Source organism: Candoia aspera, chromosome 8 (genome assembly GCF_035149785.1).
Source record: "Candoia aspera isolate rCanAsp1 chromosome 8, rCanAsp1.hap2, whole genome shotgun sequence".
In the NCBI taxonomy this organism is placed as follows: domain Eukaryota; kingdom Metazoa; phylum Chordata; class Lepidosauria; order Squamata; family Boidae; genus Candoia; species Candoia aspera.
In genome coordinates, this window is record NC_086160.1 from 39,362,452 (window position 1) to 39,379,376 (window position 16,925).

Genomic DNA, 16,925 nt, shown 5'->3' on the forward strand with positions numbered 1-16,925 from the left:
ACTGATTATGGGCAATGCAAGTTACCAATGCCTGTACTAAAGGAGCTGCCTGAAGAGCATCTGAGGATGCTGCAAAAATAGATGCTTAATTCTGTTGTAGTGTCAGGACAGTCTTAGGCACTCACCAACCTATCGCATTTGATATTTATCAGGAATCAACCACATTCTCTGATATGGTTTTCTTGGGTAATTGACTAAGTTTTTGGTGACAGCCATGTGAGAGGAAAGAAAAACTAACAGAACCTAGCTTAACCATATAGCCATAGAAGGAGAAGGCAGCATGGGTAAACAACTTGTATTTAGTTTTTAATTATTTGCATATACTTTGTTTTCTGTTACATAACTGGCTATTTTTTCATGCATCATCTGACTGTCTTGTTTAATATACAACTTCCACTTTTTAAAAAATAGTTCCTTTGCTGAGCAAAGCAGGAAGTCCACTCCAACTGCTGGTACAGTATGTCTGTAAAGTGTGCTTCCTAGAGTAATGGTGTCAACGGTACACAAAATAAATACTCTAAAGAGAGAAGCAAAGGAAGCAGAAGCGGAAGCAGAAACATACCTTTGGTATTGTTTAAATTATTTCTTTCTCCTCAGAATTGATCTGCAGACTCAAGGCACAAATTGCTAGAAAGGTCCCTTGTATACGCTGTATTGAAATGTTTTTCATCATTTATGCTTCTCATCAGTGGAGCATATGCAGCTTAAAGTCATTGGAGGCAAGCATCTCAACTGTTTTATAAATTGGAGCAGTACTTCTTCTAGGAGAATGTGCCCTCAGAACTGTCAGTTCTTCATCCAGAAGAGACTTTACCGTTATTAATAGCCCTGTGTAAGAGGAACTTATATCTGTATGAGAGCCCTGTCCCATTATATGAGAGACACAGAAAAAAACTAGAACTTGTTGAATGCCTTACTATCAGATAAGTTCTTGGAAAATCTAATTAATGAAAATGCTGCAAGTGAGTGTAACCTTACTTAGAAAGGACAAGTGTGTACAGGTATGTAATACACATACACATTTATATTAATTTAAAATATAAAAGGCAGGTACTGGGGAAAGTCCTGTCTTTAAAATATATACCTAAAAAGTGAATGAAGTAGATTTTTGCATATACAGATTTATTTTGTAAACTGGTCACTTATCTATGTCAGGCAAATATGAACGTATTTTTGACATGATCTCTCTTAAGGCTGAATATATTTCTTTATCAAAGCTTAACATGAATTTTAGATACCCTCAGGCTTTCATTGTCAGATTCTAACAAGCAGTTTGATGCATATAAAAAAGACCTTTTACAAAAGGAAGCATCCACAGAAAAGGTTGAATTTCTGTTCCCCACAGTTCCTCTTACTTACATTGGAATGACTGTAAATAATCTTCTGTATTCATTCATTCTTTTATCTGGAAATAGATTTTTTTAAACCATTCAGCAATATTTATGATACTGCTTTTAATGATGACATTTGTAAATAACAGAGATCCTTTAATAATGCTTTTCTGGGGTTGGATGGTTAACACTAGAAAGAGCACAGTAACACTGTTTTGAACTGTATTTTCACTCAGCAAGCTTCTTCCCAACAATTATACCAGAACAACAACCAGCTTCAATCAATGCAAAAGCCACTACTATTGCACTCACAGCTTTCTTCTCCTTACTCCTGCTGCTCCTCTTTTGGCTACACATTAAAATTTTACCTGTTTATTTCTTTTGCAGTAAATGTAATTCAGGCATCATCTTAGGCAGAATTTTGATACTTAAAAGGAGTAATAGAGATTAAAAAGGTAAAGGTTTCCCTTGACATTAAATCCAGTCATGTCCAACTCTAGGGGGTGGTGCTCATCTCCGTTTCAAAGCCGAAGAGCGGGCATTTTGTGGTCATGTGGCCGGCATGGCTAAATGGAACGCCGTTACCTGCCTGCCAAAGCGGTACCTATCTACTCACATTTGCATGCTTTTGATTGAATTCTTGCTTAAAGCATTTACAGTAATCATTCTTTGTCTATTCCCTGTCACTAATTGTTTTAGAAAATATCAGAGGAAAAAAAGCAACAGCAATGGCATGAAATTAGGGAACCTGATTATTAGAAGTAACTTTCATGAAACATATTCATGAAGGATGTGGAGTATCAGCTGAGCAATGAGAAAGTCAAGCTTGCTGTCCTTTAATACCCTATCCAAATCAGTGTTACAGGAATAGGTGTTAAAATGCAAATATGGTTCAATGTAAGCAAATGTAAAATAACACACATTGAGCCAGAAATTTCTGCTTTGACATAAACATTACTGTAATCTGAACTGATCGTGTTTGACCAGAAATTTAACGTTCTGAATATCTTGAAAAAGTTGGTCCAAGGTATCACTGCTGTGGAAACAGGAAATTTTGTGTTGGGAATTGAGAATAAAACTGCTATGGCTAGAGTGTCTTAATACAAATATTTGATTTGCTTGAAGTGGGACTGTTACATAAAGCATTGGTCAGTGTACCTCAAGAGAGAGACTGTTGGAAAAAAAATGCATAAAATTACAGCTAAATTGATCCATGGTTTGGAGCAACTTTCCCATGAGGAAAGGTACAATTGAAGATCTTATCTAGAAAAAGCAAAAGGAAAAAGATAGTAAGATTATGTATGGTGTAGAGAAAGTTGACATGAAGATACTAAAATCTAGGGTCATCTACAAAAAGCTTAATTCTGGGCAGATAAGATACAGTAAAATACTTCTTACCATACCATAGAGGAACTTGGTGTCACATGATATGTTGATGGTAAACTGAATAGTTATGAGTCATAATAGCTATATATGATTTTTAATATTGGAAGCACAAATCATGTCCCTAAATAGCACTTGGTAGTGGAGAATGCCATTGCTCTCATGTCCTGTGGTGAGCTTGTCATAACTGCTTTCTGTGAGAACAGAGTGATGGTCTAAATAGAAAAGTGGACAGTTTCTGAGTTTAAGATTTACCTTAAATGCAAGCAATTGATGGTCAGACCATTTTCAGTTCTTTAGAAATACTATACCTATGACAAAAAAGTGACCAATCTGAATAATATTCAGTCAACAAGCAAACTGAGGTATGCCTTATCTCCTTTACCAGGCAAGAGAGATGGCTATTAATTATTAACAAATGCAGGATAAGATCAGCATATGAAAGTGAAATATGGTTAGATTCTATCTTCATATTTTTATAAAGATAGTATAATCACATCTGTTAATAGGCAACCTAAGAATGCTACATTTCCTGAGTGACAAAATCTAAATGAGCTCAAAGATCTGGTCTTTGGAGGGCTTACATAATTTATTGTTAATGGAATTGTTTAACAGTTTAAAACTCTGGACGGGAAACTACAGCTAAGCTAGGCTGGCTTCACATAACTAGGACTTCAGTTAAATCACAAATAGTCTTATGTGTATTGGTCAACAATTGCAGATAAGTGCCTATTGTTTGTTTTTTAAAACTCATCCTGATGAAAATACATACTTTGGATCTCATTTTTCATTGTATTACTTAATTATGACACTAGGCAATGGAGCTTTAGTGGAATCATTATTCAGTGGAATCAAAAAAAGGCTGTCCTTGTCTTTTAATCAAGATGAACTTGGAAGGTGAACGTTGGAAGTGGCAGAAACTATAATTTGGTAATAAAAGTTTGTGTCTAGCATTCCATACTTCATACATCTGTGTTGGCCTTGAGACACACAATTATGGAAGTTGCCTTTATATATTGGACATCCGTTGAAAAGTCATAAATCCAGGGTGATACAATTCATCGTCATTCCTCGCTCACAAAATTTTCATATTAACATCTTCACTTCAAACATAAATGGTTACAAAATTACAATAAGAAGAATGGTGTGAGTCTTTACAAGTTCAGCTTAATGAAGGGAATCAAGTCTATGGAACATTCACTTGCTGAGTGTTAAAATGGGAACAATTTCAGAATCCTCCTTCAGAGGATCCAATTAAAAATTTATGGCCATCTTAAAATTATAGTGTTATATTTGACTGTCTCTCTATTAGTGTCCTTTTACAGATATACAAATAATGAAATACCAGATAGTCCCTCACCCCAGCTACTTATAAGGAAGCCTTTCTATAGCTGTACAGAGCTATAGGGCTGAAAAGAGATTGTGACTCAGAGTTATATTTATGTCAATTTATCTGTAAGTTGTCCTGAAATAAAGGCTTGTCTATGGTTGCAACAAGGCCAAATACAATGTTGCAAATATGAAAACTTGATTCATACAGCCCTCAATATAAGACTGAAGTTAAAAATTCTATGTTGCTTTGAAAATAAGGTCAGTCTGGAGAGACCAGTATATTCAAGCAGTAGAACAGATACTAGAACTAGCTGTCCATGTGCTCTTTTATCCATTATCAGGCACATTAGTGGTAACTTAAAGGGGATAGTGTCTCTTATTCCTCCTCTCTCCCCTTCATTCATATGATGAAAGCAGTAAGGTTAGATATTCCTTGCAGTCCAGATTAGTTACATTCACCTCTAGTAATGAAGATAGCTCTGTACTTACCATCTCTTCCCTTAAGTTGTTCTTGCTAGTTGCCGTCAAGTCGCTTACGACTCATGGTGACCCTATGTATAACAGAACAAAATGCTGTTTGGTCTTGTGCCGTATGCCTGACTTCCAATGTTTGCATCCATTGTTGCTGTAATTGTATCAATCCATTGCATTGAAGGTCTTCATTAAGAAGAATATTTCAAGATCAATTCTAATGTCTATACGCCTACAAGGAAGACCAGTTAATACTACTACTGTTCAAATTTATGCACCAACCACGAATGCGGAAGATGAAGAAATCGAAAACTTTTACGAAATGCTGCAATTTGAAATTGAACATGCAGTCAAGATGCTTTGTTAATTATTGGCTACTGGAACACAAAAGCTGGAAACGAAGAAGAAGGATCTTGGAAAATATGACCTTGGTGACAGAAATGACACTGGATATTGCATGATAGAATTCTGTAAGACCAAGGATTTATTTGCAATACTTTTTTCCAACAGTATAGTTGATGACTATATACAGTACATGAACCTCACCAGATGGATTACACAGACATCAAATTGATTACGTTTGTGGAAGGAGAAGATGAAGAAGCTCAATATTATCAGTTCCCCTAAGTAACACGTGTTAACTGCTTTAATTTCAGTACATTTTAAAAAATCTCTCATGACTATGAGTAAATTTGTGAGTTTCTTATTTTGTTTGCTTATGTCATAGTTTTCCACTTTAATGTATATTCGGTGTTTACTCAGTATGGATCATTTTGCCTTTTTCTGACTTTAGAACTATCTCTTCTGGAAAATGTTGGAAACTCATTTCCTGATTTGCCATAAGAAAGGGAGATTAGAAAGGAAGTTGTTCGCTGACTCTCACAACATCCAGCTGATTGTCCCACATTCCCATATTCAGCTAATCAATGTATCCAAAATAACCCAGAGACAGCCATATATACCCTGACAAAAGAAAGTTAAAATAATTTGAGTTAGGAGCAACTTATTCCATCTGTTTCAAGATGATATAATTAGTTCAATAAACTGATAAATGGCAACAATGAACACACATGTCTTGTGAGTTTTTAACTTTTCAATTTATTTTCTAGCGTTTAGGCAATGCCTTATTATGTTGTCCACAAGTCTCGCACATTTCATCATAATGAATGAATAATTGCCCATTACTAGGAAATATAAATGGAATATTTGCTGAAAGCTTTAGGAAATGAAGTGGGGGGTTGCTATGTGTGAACTCTATAAAAAAGGACTGGTGAAGGCAAGTTGTCATATGATGATAAAGATGATGAAGAACAGCCTTTCCCAAATAGGTATCCCCTAGTTGTGTGGAATCTTAAAATCCTGCTTTGCCCATACTGGCTGGGAAATTTCAAAGCTGCAGTTCTGAAATATTTGGGGAACACCAGCCTGGAGAATCCTCTTTGGTAGCTGATTGAATGCTTGTATTTTGGTGACATTTGATACCACATTTTTGGCTATCTCATATTATGTGGAAATTCACATGCCGATAAATTTTAAATTGCCACCGTTTATAAGCAAGCACAATTACATTCTTTGGAGTTGCTTGCAATCACAGCCTCAGTCAGTGCATCTCTACCCAGAGATCATGGAACACAATAGAAGGTTGCTTGCTTACTCCTGCATCCAAAATTCTCCCCTGAGAAATAATAGAATTTTTCACTGTTGATCACCAAGCGAAACAAGTCACTTTACTTACCAATTTCCTTTCCCTCTCACCTATAATAGTTTGTGTTGCCAGAATGGATGGTATTTATTAGGTATTTGCAGCATACTGTATATGTAATTCAGAAATACCATGTATGTCCACGTAAGTGCTAAAGGCACAGTTCTTATCCCCATTCCTTTGGTCTTTCAAAAGGAAAGGAAACCATTTTTCCACTTCTGGATCAGTGAATATTATACTCTGCTGCATTTCAGTTTTTTGAGCAGTAAGAATTCCAGCAATGTGCAGTTTGGAAAGGTTGAATTTGGTGGAGTCCTTGGTGCTCCTTGGTGCTCTCTGAGCCTTCTTGTTTTCTTGCAAATGTTTCATTGCCAGACTAGGCAACATCAGGCACTCCACAGTTCAACCCTGAGCTACAAATATTCTCTTCGATAGGTTGTATTTTCTTATATACAAGAAATAACAAGATTTAGGATGTTTTGTGTATGACACACAATGTTTGAGCATAAAATGGAAGTATATGGCTCTAAGATTCCAACAAATACTGTTCCAATTGATTTTCTAAAGAAGCTTCTCAGCAACTCCAAAGTCTGAATCATTTATCTAAATTTGAATCTTAAAATCAAGATTTATAGGACCTTAAATGATTTCTGAGAGCTCATATAGATTCATTCCAAATTTCATTACAGTTCATTTCCAAGCTTCTCTATAGCAATTATATTTCATGTTTGCCTGTTAAATGTGGAATTCAATCAGTAAGCAACTTTCCAATTTCATCAGTTTTATATTGCATGGGTCAAATACAGGGGGTATTAGGGTCAGGATCTTGAAGAAAAAATCTTATTACTAGAAATGGTTATTCTCCAACAGTGGTTCCAATTATTAGACCTAATTTATTATTAAATTAGCCTTATCCTTAAACACACACAACCACACCCATTTTCTCCACAAATATCCATCTAGACTGTCTTGTAAAAGTTACATTATCCTCTGTTTTTAATTCCTTCAAAATAGGATTTATTTTGTCATGTAGAACCCTAACAGCATACTAAGATAGGAAGCAATGCATTGTAGGCACTTTTTCTTTCCAGCTTAGTTTAGATCTGGTTTATTATTAGTCTTCATGTTACTCCTTAATTATATATAGTTTTGGCTATGATTTTTTATTTTGTATTTAAGTAATGCAAAACAAAATCTGGTGGTATTATGCTCAAAATACTTTTGGGAAACCCTATTATCTAGGTATAACTTTTATTACGTGACTCTGGGAAGGTCACTTATTTTCAGTCTCTGACAATTCATATTCATAGGCAAATAAGTTTTTAAATCTATTTCAGTCTACAGAAATGGGATTCCACATAGGGATTTTCCTACAAGTACCATCACAAACCATTCTAGTGGAGGGACTTGCATAGTCATTAAAAAGAAAAACGTTTTAGTGCAAGTCCTCCTCTGCACATACATCCATACATATACAGGATTCTGGATCAGAATAAATATTTGTAACATTTTCTCTAAAAAATTGAATTGCATTTTGAAATTGTACAACAATACCAAGACAGGCTTATTTACAATCTGATTTTTAAAGCATTCAACATGAGGATAATGGTTTAAATACCATCATTTTTTTTCTTGTTTCAGATTTCCTCATGGTATTATAATTCCTACCAATGTAGACATTTATAACTTAGATCTTTTTGATGCCAGATAGAAAAAAAAAATCTCCTTTTCTTCTCCTTTTCTATTATTCTATATGTTCTCATTCAGTTTGATGAAAGACAGTTTGCTTTAAAAATCCTTTCCAAGGAGAATTTCATACAGATTATCATGGGTGGAATGTAGCATTTTTGCATTTATTAACTTACAAGATGGTTAGTGATGTGTATGGAAATCCATTCTCTCTCTATAGAATCCCCTTTCCAGCGATTTGCAACTTTCCTGGCATCCTGTGTTTCAGTTAAATTTCAGAAGGCATCTTACTGGTTATGTTCAGTAGCAGTGCCCTTGAGAAATTATAGATTTCTCCTTCCCGTGGGAAATTTGGAAAAGTCTTCTGTCCAATTTCGTTACTCACAAATTTTGGAAGGGCAACTGTGCCACCAATAGAACTTTTATTGGGACTGCCACTTATTCTTCCTTTCCTCCAGTCAGCGCCGCAACTGGGGGGGGGGGGCAACCGGGGCATGTGCCCTGGGTGCCATGCTGGGGGGGGCACCAAAATGGGCACGGAATCCATGTTTGCCCCGGGTAACACAGACCCTAGTTGTGGGCCTGCCTCCAGTTAATTGGTAGAAAGAGTATATAAGTATGTGTTATAATTCAGTAGTGTTTTTAATGCATTTTAGAATCTCATTGAAGGATAAGCCTCTCGAATTATAATCTGTGGGTAAAAAAAACCCATTTAAATATGACTGGATCATATCAAAATGTTTATTATTTTTTGCTTGTTTATTGCCTTTGCTAAGCATGGCCATTTTCCTCCATACTAACCTTAGAAAGTTGCTCTCTTTCATCTCAATTTACAGAAAGGGGTACTGAGCCTGAGAAATACTGAATTGCTGTAAGGTAAGACTTAAAGCTTCCATGTTTCATTTTGCTTTGTAAACTTGACATTTCCATGAGACAGAGACCGATCCATTATTTATATTTATATTACTGCTTAGAAGGAATTATGCTATTTATTTTCTTAATAACATATATAATAAATAAATATTGTTATAGCTATTTCCTAAAGGTTGCACACTTTTGTGTTGTTTTGCACTATATATGGTTTAAATCATTCCTTCCTTCCATCCATTTTTTTAGTTTGGAGGCCTAGTAACTTTTTTTTTACTCCGTTCAGTCATGTCCAATTCTCAGACACTGGCTGGACAAGTCCCTGAAATTTTCCTGGCAAGGTGTTTCAGAAGTGGTTTGCCATTGCTCTCTTCCTAGGGCTGAGAGAAAGTCACTGACCCAAGGAATGACTTAAAACATTTAAATATTTAAAATATGACCTATTATATTTAAATGTCCTGTATATTCATTTTTAGTACCACTACCTCTACTCTCAATACAAAGTACACCAAAACGTGAAATTCAGAGATATTTTAATGAAATATTGTCCTAGCAGATAATAGCAGAGTTAAGGAATTGCCCTAACAGTTATATAACCTTGCTGTAGCTGTGCATTTTTTTCTTCATAACATGGAAGCCATGTTCTTATCTTCATATTTTCATAATGAATGCTCTCCAAGCCCAGGCTACCGTGGCAGATTTACAGCCTTTGATTCAGAGGACTGACAGCGATTTTAATATGAAAGGAGATATGATGTCTTTAATATATAGTGATGTCACTTGTAAAAGGTAGAAAGTGGGTGAGAGATGGGAGGGCTGGCTGAGAAATTATTGTTTGCTTGTTTCTTCTTTGTGCCATAGCCATCAAGCAAGCAGAAACTGCCCATGATATAACCTTTGGTAGACCAGAGAAAGGTCAGAAATAAGTAATTAAAATAAGGAAAGCAATTCTCTATATCCAGGTGGAAGGAACACTCTGCAGCAGGTTAGAGGAGCAGGTCTAGCTTAGAAATCTAAAGTCAGCAATAGATTAAAACAAATTAATGTTGGGAGCATGAAAGGGCAAGGCATGATACTGAACTGTTACTGAATGACCTCAAGGGAGTGTTAAAATTAAACTCTTATTTTGCATTGACTGTTTGCTTGTTTGCACATCTCTGTTGAGACCAAATATCTTGGCCATAAAGCCATTAAAAAACAACTCATCTTGAACATAATCTTCAGTTTGTTATTGGGAAATGTGTGGTGTGATCTCAGGAAATCGACTTCTCTACACGTTCAGAAGAATCAACTCTTTTGAGGGAAAGTTACACCTGTTTATGTAGTAGTGGTGGGTTTTGATGTGGTCCTGGAAGGGTTAACTCTTCTCAGTGTGTACATTGGTTGTTCATGAAAACAAGACCCGAAAGTCTAAGAGCATCTTTCATTATTTCTGTTTCAATGTTTAAATTGCATTAATATCTAATTAAGATTATTATTTATTGTATTCCTCACCCCTCCACTTATAAAACACTCAAGAAAGCTAACAGTCCAAAATAAAATAGAACACAACAAGACACTTAAAGTAAAAATAACAGCTAAACTGATTATTTAGTTTAAAAAGGCCCATGTGAAGAGGAAAGTTGAAGACTTTTCTGGAGGGCAGAAAGAATAGAAAGACAGAGGCCAGTCCTGGAGGGTGAATTCTGTTGATTAGGAGCAATTCAGATAGCTCAGGTAAGCCTAAAAATAGGCTAAAATTGCAAACTACTAAAGAAGTAGCTTCTCGTAAATGAGTAAAAACTACAACTAGCTATAACAGCAGGATGTAACTTGTATGTATGTATTGTAAATTGCTTTTTTCCCAAGAAGGTTATGGGGGCACAAATGGTTCTTATCACTGTTAACACAGTAAGTGACAATGAGAGTGCCTGGCCTGCCTCAAAACCCATCAGATTTTGATGGCTAATTTTATTTATTTATTTGTTTGTTTGTTTATTTAGAAAATGTATATGGCCTGCCATCTTAAATAAATAACTGTAGGCCATGATCAACCAAGTTTTGTGTGTGTGTGTGTGTGTGTGTGTGTGTATAAATTCCATGGCCAAAGTTAAAAAAATCCAGTTACAACCCTCCCATCCCAAGGCATCATATAACATATATAATTCCACAAAACAAATACAAACTGAGGGTCTCTCCAGCCTTAGTCTAGATGTGCCAACCCACAAGTGCACAATCTTTTCTGGGCCAAAGTCTGCATTTAGCAACATGTCAGGGAGGAAGGAATTAAAATAAAACTATTGATTGGATTTAATTTCAGTGTAGTTTTAATTAAAAATAAATAAAATGGCTTAAATACTGTTAATATGCTGAACATATTTATTAATATTCCCCTGCTCCCTTAAACATTTGACAACAAATTTGGGATGGGCACCAGGGCACCAGATGCTTTGGATTGCAAGAGCCCCAGTGCTTCAGGATGTTTACCCCTGGCTAACAATAGACCATTTAGCCCTGGGGGATAACTTTCTTAATGGTAAATTCTTGGATATAGTTTTAGACCTGCTTATAGCAGATTAAATAAATGGGACTTAAATTAACAATATCTAAACTGACTTTCATGAGTCTTCTCTAACTGCAATTAAGATGTACACAACCCAGTATTAAATATGTACATATAGTAATATAGCATATTCAAAACACAGGTCAGGATAAAGTCTTCTTCAGTCAAGCTCAATACATGGACATATTTATTCTGGTAGGTGATTTGACATTGCTGAATCAAAGGAACAAAATAAAACAGATGCACAGGTCTTTTCATAAATTATTAGGCTACTGCTGCAGTTGTATGTTTATTTGCTAGGGAATAAAATCATTGATAAAATCTATTCCATTAAAAATAGAACGTCTGCATTTTTTTATCCTTCATGGACAATGAGCATGAAGTCTACAAAACATTTAAAGGCAGTTGTCTCTCAGCATGAAAGCATTCAATGGGACAGCAACATCATTTTCAGAAGAATTTGGTTCATGGCACACTTCATGTTTCAGATCTACTGACTGTTCAGCAGCTAGAATGCTAACTAGCATTCACTCTGTATTGACCTACCCCCATACCCCCAAAAGGAAGAGGAAAACTCTTTTCCTCATTTTCCCCCAGAGGAAAATGGTAAGGAGTGACCATACTCATGGCTCCAGTAGAACATACTGTTAGCTTTAACCCTAGCACTGTCCTTCTAATGAGTGATGTTAGGGCTTCCTTGACAGACTTACACCAGAATAATCCTTTACTATTAGATTTTGCCAGGAAGCATGTATGAATAAACTGCAGAAGACAAGCTGAGTCCCTTATTATAAAATACAGGTATGAATGAATTTCTATCCTGTTTATTCCTTTCTTTTTTTAACATCCTGCTCCCAAGAACACTCAAATCCTAAATGCATATATTTGGCAACCATCTCAATCTCTAGGAAATCTAAAGTAAAATCTTAAGTATGCTTCTTCAGAAGTAGTTTCTACCATATTTAATGGGATTTACTATCAGGTAAGTACTGTATGTACACAATATTACATCCTAAATCTCCAGAAAGTATGCCAAAGATTTATGCCTAAAAGTCTTAGGATACAAATGAAAGATCACTGAATGTGAAGAAAATGTGTGATTTTGTGCCTTAAAAACCTGTGCTGAGGTGTGCTCATGCTTCCCAGATGCTCCTCTTCAGAATCCTTTTTAAAACATGGATAGACCTAACATGTAATAGCTAAATACAACATATATGTACAGATCCCATGTAGGTAAAGAAATATCTCCAAATCATTTAGGATGAAAGAAAATGTTCAGTATTAGCAAATTACCTTTGGACGGGTAACATCCAGCCCACAAAAATTGACAGAGTCTCTGCAGCATGTGGGAACATTTCTATGTTGCTGTTGTTTCTATATAATCAAATCTGTCTGTCCAAATTATTCAGCCCTAAACTCTGCAGACAATATTGAAATATATAAATGTCAAATATATTGTGCAATCAGTTGTTCTCCAAATTTATACCTAAGGTCACATCTGTTCTATGCATTAAATATGCCTATAAACCAGTTTTATATCAATGTGCTATTTGGCTAAAGGATTATATGCTGATGATGTTGAAACATGCAACCAATATTGCATCTCTATATGATTTATATTTTTATATTTTATTTTATTTTATTCTATTCCTATTTTATTTTCATTTTTAATTTATTATAAAATTTTCATTCAGTCAGTTGCTAGGCTCACTTAACCTTCCTCCCTCACTGTATTCTCCCTCACTGGCCCTCTGTAAATGGCTTTTATTTTTAGAAAAGAGAATTGTCAGGGATGATAGAATACCTTAAAATATGTACACTTGTGAATGTTAAGTACAATAACTTGTTATATAAACATTCTCAAAATGTACACAAGTTAAGTCCACATCAATAACTTATTACAATGGCAGAGAAGATTATAGCTTGCTCTGTATTTATTATTCTGATTGGTATCATCTCTGAGTAGACATTTGTGTCAGGCTCACCAGCAAGATCTCAGCAGGAATTCCCAGATATGTCATCATGGGCTCTATGCTTGAACTCAGCTTAAGGCTCTTGAACATACCACTAGGTACTCTAAATAAAAATATTTATTGCATACTAGAAATAAGCCATTAAAATAATTACCACCTTCTATGAACATGAAGGTGCACTTCCATTTTTATATGCCTTGTGCTGTAATTTAATTCCAGTGATTCCTTCTCCTGTTCTTGTTGTAGTTCAGAAACTTTGGTCCACAGTTTAATGCCTGCAATAACTTGACAATGACATAAGATGACAATACAAAATCAGGATCAAATTCTGCAAACATTCACAAAGCTCATTCTTGACTAGAAATAGAAGCCTATCAATGTTCAGGTAGTCAAAATTCAACCAAGATTTATTGGTCACATGGATTCTGTAAAAATGCCAACGAAATAAGATCAGCACAAAATTCCAGTACTATACTTATTAGTAAGCTATAGCTGTACAGTGCAATGAAAAGTAACTCAGTAATTACTCACAGCATACATTTTACTTTTTCCTTAAGCAATATTCTTGTAGCATGGATTATACTTAATGCTGGAAAGCAACACATTCATTTTGTACATTTGTGGTGAAATGAGCAAAAGGAACTGAGTATTTTTTTCATAGTTGCGAATAAAAGGGTGGCGTCTCCTATGGGTTAAGCTCAACTCCTGGTCACTTCATAGACATGTTCATGTGGGGTTTTTTTGTCAATAATGCAAAAATTATGTCAGTTCCTTCTTCTGGGATGCCTTTTGAACTGCCCAGTCTAACCTGTCACCCTGGACCTCCTATGGTTTCCCATCCAAGTATTAATTAGGTCTACCCCTGCTTGAGATCATCTGCTTAGCTGGGAAATTGTGAAGACAACCATCTGTATTCCCCAGGTGATGTATAGCCATGGCATCATTTTTTGCAGACTGGCCAAAGTGGAAGAAAATGTGATGTTTTGTAAACATGCATCTTTCATGTATCTCGTTATCTCTTGGAATTTATTTATTTACTAACTTTGTATAGCTTCTTCAGCAAAGGATCGTTACCTTGTCGTGGTGCTGGAGCTTGAGCACCTCAATGATGCCATGAGCTAAACCGTGAAGGGCCACCCAAGACGGGAAGGTCATGACAGAGAGGTCAGACTAAATGCGATCCCTGGGGAAGGTAATGGCAACCCACCTGAGTATTCTTGCCGTGAAAACTAAATGGATCAGTACAACCAGAGATATGTCGGTATACCATCGGAAGATGAGACCCCCAGGTCGGAAGATGGTCAAAATGCTACTGGGGAGGAACAGAGGATGAGCTCAACTAGCCCCAGACGTGATGACGCAGCTAGCTCAAAGCCGAAAGGACGGCTAGCGGCCGACGGTGCTGGTGGTGAACGGCGAATCCGATGTTCTAAGGATCAACACACCATCGGAACCTGGAATGTAAGATCTATGAGCCAGGGCAAATTGGATGTGGTTATTGGTGAGATGTCAAGATTAAAGATAGACATTCTGGGCGTCAGTGAACTGAAATGGACTGGAATGGGCCACTTCACATCAAATGACCACCAGATCTACTACTGTGGACAAGAGGACCACAGAAGAAATGGAGTAGCCTTCATAATTAATCGTAAAGTGGCTAAAACAGTGCTTGGATACAATCCAAAAAACGACAGAATGATCTCAATTCGAATTCAGGGCAAGCCATCTAACATCACAGTGATCCAAATATACGCCCCAACCACAAATGCTGAAGAAGCTGAAGTAGAGCAGTTCTATGAGGATCTGCAGCACTTACTGGACAACACGCCTAAAAGAGATGTTATTTTCATCACAGGAGACTGGAATGCTAAGGTGGGCAGTCAAATGACACGTCGAATTACAGGTAAGTATGGCCTGGGAGAACAAAACGAAGCAGGACACAGGCTGATAGAATTTTGCCAAGACAATTCACTCTGCATAACAAACACTCTCTTCCAACAACCTAAGAGACGGCTTTATACATGGACTTCACCAGATGGACAACACCGAAATCAGATTGATTACATCCTTTGCAGCCAAAGGTGGCGGACATCTGTACAGTCGGTAAAAACAAGGCCTGGAGCTGACTGTAGTTCAGATCACGGACTTCTTCTTGCACAATTTAGGATCAGACTAAAGAGATTAGGGAAGACCCACAGATCAGCTAGATATGAGCTCACTAATATTCCTAAGGAATATGCAGTGGAGGTGAAGAATAGATTTAAGGGACTGGACTTAGTAGATAGGGTCCCGGAAGAACTCTGGACAGAAGTTGGCAGCATTGTTCAGGAGGCGGCAACAAAATACATCCCAAAGAAAGAGAAAACCAAGAAGGCAAAATGGCTGTCTGCTGAGACACTAGAAGTAGCCCAAGAAAGAAGGAAAGCAAAAGGCAAGAGTGATAGGGGGAGATATGCCCAATTAAATGCAAAATTCCAGAGGTTAGCCAGAAGAGATAAGGAATTATTTTTAAACAAGCAATGCGCGGAAGTGGAAGAAGACAATAGAATAGGAAGGACAAGAGACCTCTTCCAGAAAATTAGAAACATCGGAGGTAAATTCCAGGCAAAAATGGGTATGATCAAAAACAAAGATGGCAAGGACCTAACAGAAGAAGAAGAGATCAAGAAAAGGTGGCAAGAATATACAGAAAACCTGTATAGGAAGGATAACAATATCGGGGATAGCTTTGACGGTGTGGTCGGTGAGCTAGAGCCAGACATCCTGAAGAGTGAGGTTGAGTGGGCCTTAAGAAGCATTGCTAATAACAAGGCAACAGGAGACGACGGCATCCCAGCTGAACTGTTCAAAATCTTGCAAGATGATGCTGTCAAGGTAATGCATGCTATATGCCAGCAAATTTGGAAAACACAAGAATGGCCATCAGACTGGAAAAAATCAACTTATATCCCCATACCAAAAAAGGGCAACACTAAAGAATGTTCAAACTATCGAACAGTGGCACTCATTTCACATGCCAGTAAGGTAATGCTCAAGATCCTGCAAGGTAGACTTCAGCAGTTCATGGAGCGAGAATTGCCAGATGTACAAGCTGGGTTTAGAAAAGGCAGAGGAACTAGAGACCAAATTGCCAATATCCGCTGGATAATGGAAAAAGCCAGGGAGTTTCAGAAAAACATCTATTTCTGTTTTATTGACTATTCTAAAGCCTTTGACTGTGTGGACCATAACAAATTGTGGCAAGTTCTTAGTGGTATGGGGATACCAAGTCATCTTGTATGCCTCCTGAAGAATCTGTATAACGACCAAGTAGCAACAGTAAGAACAGACCACGGAACAACAGACTGGTTTAAGATTGGGAAAGGAGTACGGCAGGGCTGTATACTCTCACCCTACCTATTCAACTTGTATGCAGAACACATCATGCGACAAGCTGGCCTTGAGGAATCCAAGGCTGGAGTTAAAATCTCTGGAAGAAACATTAACAATCTCAGATATGCAGATGATACCACTTTGATGGCTGAAAGTGAAGAGGAACTGAGGAGCCTTATGATGAAGGTGAAAGAAGAAAGTGCAAAAGCTGGTTTGCAGCTAAACCTCAAAAAAACCAAGATTATGGCAACCAGCTTGATTGA